At 39.8% G+C, this 5,347-nt stretch overlaps 1 pseudogene across 1 annotated transcript; it reads left to right on the forward strand.

Moving 5' to 3' along the window:
- Positions 1-4,238: 4,238 nt before the first annotated feature.
- LOC308639284 (ubiquitin-conjugating enzyme E2 D2-like) lies at positions 4,239-4,683 on the forward strand (annotated as a pseudogene). The gene has a single exon. The product of its transcript is annotated as a ubiquitin-conjugating enzyme E2 D2-like (transcript).
- The last annotated feature ends 664 nt before the right edge of the window (positions 4,684-5,347 follow it).

Genomic DNA, 5,347 nt, shown 5'->3' on the forward strand with positions numbered 1-5,347 from the left:
GCTTTACTTGGGCTATTATGGGTAATGAGCATGTGTATTTCCAAAATAGTTACATAATTAGGACAGGTAACTAGTAGGTTGAATACAGTTACTCTGGGTGAATACAACTCAGTTATAGGGATCAAAGAAATACAGGGCCAATTCCTCTTTTGTAGGGTCTGTCTACTCTTTCTCACCTTCACTTTGCTTATAGGAGAGTGTACTTTGACTAGAAAGCCAAGTCCAGAAACCCCATAATCATCTCATGATACTCGTGTCTAAAATCATGTTCCTCTAGAACCACTCTTGATACCAAAATCTGTATTAAAGTTCTCCAAATAGTAAAAAACACAATACAGTAGTAGGAGACACATACATAAACACACACTCAGAGAAGTATTAGCCTTTTTGTCTTATTCAGGCATTCAATTGATGGTATTATGCCCACCCACATTAGGGAGGACAATCTGTTAACTCATTTTATTGGTATAACTTTAAATCTCATCCAGATACACCCTCAAAGACACATCCAGAATAAATTTTACTCAGTGTCTGCCCACCTCTTGACTCGGTCACATTGACACATATAATTGATCATATAGGGTGAATAGTATTGTAGCATTGTTATTGTAATAAGGAATAAAGGTCCTGTTGTAAGTCATGCCTCAAATTCTGAAAGTGACTTTCCAATTGAGTAATATGTTGAGGTTGGGAGAATTTTAGAGGGCATGTGAAATTCATCTGGAAAAATAAGAGACCCAGAATAGCAAAAGCAATTCTAAGCAGGAAGAGTGAAACAGGTGGTATCGCTATACCAGACCTTAAACTATACTACAGAGCATTAGTAACAAAAACAGCATGGTACTGGCACCAAAACAGGATGAATGGATTTTAAAAAGTGGCATTTATACACAATGGAATATTACTCAGCAATAAAAAGAATAAGATCTTGGCATTTGCAGGAAAATTGATGGCATTAGAGAAGATTATGCTAAGTGAAGTAAGCCAATCCCAAGAAAGCAAATGCCAAATGTCTTCTCTGATATAAGGGGGGTGACTCAAAATGGAGTTGGGAGGAAGAGCAAGGGAGGAAAATTACCTCTAGATAGGGAATAGGGGTGGGATGGAAAGGGAGGGAGAAGGGGAATTGTGTGGATGGTGAAAGGAGATCCTCATCATTATACAAAATACATGTATGAAGATGGGAATTTGGTGTCAACATACCTTATATATAATCAGAGATATGATAAATTATGTTATAATGGTGTATTAAGAATTGTAATGCAAAAATCAATAAATAAATAAACTCTAAATTGTATTAAAAGTATTACTGGATGTATACACACATACACACACACACATACACACACAAACACACATACACACACACACATACACTATAGGTCATTACAGTGAAGGCATAGAAGGAAATGAAAAATAAGATACAGCCAGGCATGGTGGCTCATGCTTGTAATCCCAGTGGCTCAGGAGGATAAGGAAGGAGGATCCTGAGTTCAAAGCCAGCCTCAGCAAAGTCAAGGCACTAAGCAACTCAGAGAGACCCTGTCTCTAAATAAAATTCAAAATAGGGCAGGGGATGTGGCTCAGTGGTTGAGTGCCCCTGAGTTCAATCCCCAGTACAAAAAATTAAAAAACAAACATATATCACCATGAAATGAATTATGGTAGAAATATGATGTTAAAGACTCTTTTGGTGATATATCAGAACTAAATGGGGAGAATGATTTTGGACATCAGCAGAAAGATAATCTTTGCTTCAAAATGGCAGAACCCTTATCTTGTATTCACCTATTGTGCTAAAGGATAAATTATAAAAGATTAATTTATACATTTAGGTGAAATTTCCAAGTAATGTATACAATAAGCAGCCTGATTTATACATCCTACTTATAGCAAAATGTGAGAGTGAAAAATAAATTGGGAATAGAACTGTTAAATAATAAGAAAAAAACTCATCAAATAATGATTTTTAAAAATACTCAGCTTGTACAGATAGCATGCTCTGGAAATAGGGCAAAGTGCAGATAGTTTCTAATTTATGATTCAACTTACTAGTTTTGACTTTGTGATTGTGAAAAAGTGACAAACATTCAGAAGGCAGGAATTGTACAACAAATTTAGAAGTTTATTATTTTCTTGAGCTAACAATATGTGGCATGGTACTAGTGAAATGCTGAGCAGTGGCAACAATCCCTGCTTTTATTCAGCCATAAGACTAAATGGGTAAATAACCAATACTCTGCAGTATACTATGTTGCAAATCAATGACATTTTTTATAGGTAAGGTGTGTGCATTTTCAACTTATGATATTTTCAAGTTGCTATGGGTTTATGAGTATATAACCCAATCATAAATTGAGTAGCATCTGCATACAGCTGCACAATCTGTCACTGAAGAAATTGGGCATGGAACTCATGGATGCAATTAACCATGTCAGTAGAAGCCAAGAATACAGATGGGCTAATCCAGGTTGCATCTATGCAGAAGTTTATTGTGTAATAGTATTGATCTTCTTGACCACAGTTTTTGAGAATGTTGTCTTAGAAAAAATCACTGCAAGCTTGAACTGAAGGGGACAGAATTAGGACAAAATGAAACAAGGCCATCAGACTTCAGGGATTTGATAGGCATAATTACTCATGAAAAAAAATGTGCATCTTTCAAGTAAAAGGAATAATGATCTTAAGGGCAAAACCAGATGAGCAGGAAAAGAAGTAGGGTTGGGTAAGGCCTTCTTGGGCCCAGAGAATGGTGTTGAGCAATAGAATATTGTTTTAAGGACCATGAAAACAAATGGAATGTTCCCTGCTGGGTGTCACATTTGCTTGAGAACAAAGAATCCTTTATGTCTTTCATTTTCACCGTTTCATAGTGGATATGTCTATCCTATGCCATTGTAGTGCCATTGTAGCATTGTAGTGTATAAGCAGATTTGTTTCCTAGTTTTACAAATGGAGATGAATTTTGCCACAATGTGAATGACACTCAAGAGTCTCTCTCATACCTGATTTAGATTATTAAAATAATAAGGTTTGAATTTTTTAATTGATTTAAGATTTTGGAATTAGAGTTAATGCTGTAATTAAGAATTAAGGAGATGGTAGAACATGATGAATGTATTTTGTTCATGGTATAGATATAAATTTTGGAAGGTAGTTGGAAATTGTACTGAGCTAACAGACTACAGATACAGTATTATATTAGATATAACCACTATATCAGTGTTAAATTTACTGCTTTTATATGCCAGATAAAGTAATGTTTTCTTTTCCTTTCTTCCTCCCTCATACCATGTTCTGTCAGTATTTCTTTAAAGATTAAATTGACTTCAATTCCAAATTGAAATTTTGAAGGCTTTAAATTTTCATAAAATATATTTACCAAAACATTATCAAAGTTACTGTAAAATATATTATCTCAAAATTATAACTGCTAAAGTTGTGTGTACAAGAGACTCTCTGTGTTAAGAAACACACATGGAAGTACAGTCCTCAGCATGTGTAGCTTACTCTTAGAGGCAGGCAGAGAGAATAGAGATGAGGATCAAGCCAAAGCAGTAGCAACTGTGTGCAAGGCAGGTGAGCCAAGTAAGAGGAAGGGCACATGCATTGAATTGATTGTACCCATTCTGGAAACTGAGTGGAAGGAAGCGTGCTGTGGCCCACCTAGCCATCCTGGAGATCAAGCGATAGAGCAGAGCCTGGATGAGCCCCGAAGCAGCCCCCACCTTCCCCTCAAACACCTCAGACCCCCCTCCCTCCCTGCTCTTGCCCCTGCCCCTCTGGAATCACACTGGGAAACACTGCACAGCTTCATCAGGGCTGCCTCTATGACCTCATAGAGCAGGATCCCCTCCTGTTGCCAGGGCACCCCTGTGGGCTTCAGGAGCCAGAGGCAAGCGGCAGGCCGCCCTGAACAGGAGAGTGGGCTACTCAGGGCAGTGGTGTTTTAAGGCATCCTGGCCTCCCTGCAGAGTAAGATTCAGCTCCAAAAAGCACGTCCACAAAGGGCCCTGAACCACAGGTGTTCTGCAGAGCCTCAAGTGCAGGGGAGCACACCTTTCCCTCTCCTGTCTCAGCCCCACTCTAGGCTCCTGATCTGCGCAGCTCAGATCCCTGGAACAGCCCCAGCACCTACAGTCCTGCCATTGGCCCGCTGCTATTCGCACCCCACGGTCGAGATCTTGGAAGCCCTCCACCAGTCGCCAACACCAGTGCCAAGCAGTGACTTCCCCGCGATGGCTCTGAAGCGCATTCACAAGGAGCTCTTTGACCTGGCCCGTTACCCCCCCTGCCCAGTGTTCAGCAGGACCAGTGGGAGATGACATGTTCCGTTGGCAAGCTGCCATCATGGGGCCCAACGACAGTCCCTACCAGGGAGGGGTCTTTTTCCTGTCCATACAGTTTCCATCTGATTATCCCTTCAAACCACCCAGGATCACATTCATCACCCGAATTTACCACCCTAATATCAACAGAAGCAGAAACATTTGTCTAGACATCCTTAGATCTGAGTGGTCACCAGCGCTGACAATCTCTAAAGTGCTGTAGTCTATCTGCTCTATGTTGTGCGACCCTAATCCGGATGATCCTTTGGTTCCTGAAATTGCTAAGATCTATCTAAAGGACAGGAGAAAGTATGACAGAGTCGCTCAAGAGTGGACCGAAAAATATGCCATGTGAATTACAAATATAATGCCAATGCCAAAGTAATAAATCCAAAATTGGCAATTCAATTAATTAGTGGTCTTTTGATTACTTTCTATGGAGTGAGGTCTTTCCTCTGTCCCCATTCTTCTGGGCCAGCTTTGTACAATTTTCAAGTCTGGGCACAAAGGAAGGGGAGGGGCAGGGTTAGAGAGAGGAGGAGCAGGGAGAAAAGGAATATGGAAGAAGGATGGGGAGGAGGAGGGGAGAGGGGAAAGTGCTAAGTTGGTGGAATATGTCTGGGGAATAGGAAAGTGGAGATGCAAGAAAGAATATAAGACCTGTTTTAACTTAGTTTTAACCAAAGACATTTATTGGCTTAGGATTGGCGGGGGGAGATGAAGAGGGTTGTGGTTTTGGAATGAGAGAGCATTCCACCTCCACCTACCAGTGCAAAAACTATGGAGTCTTATAGAACTAACAACTAGGAAACACTGAGTGAAGCTAGTTAAGCATCCATTTGATTCTGAAGAATTTATGCCTTCAGGTGTTTTGATTTTGATCATCAAGATTAATATTAACCTATATTCTTTATTTGGAGGTCCATGTTCAACTGAAACAAAGATGAAAATGGATTAGGAGTGGCTCTAAATACAATATATTGATTCCATATTTCTACATCTCTCATGGCTTGTATCCC

This window comes from Spermophilus citellus (genome assembly GCF_964194105.1).
Source record: "Spermophilus citellus genome assembly, chromosome: X".
NCBI lineage: Eukaryota > Metazoa > Chordata > Mammalia > Rodentia > Sciuridae > Spermophilus > Spermophilus citellus.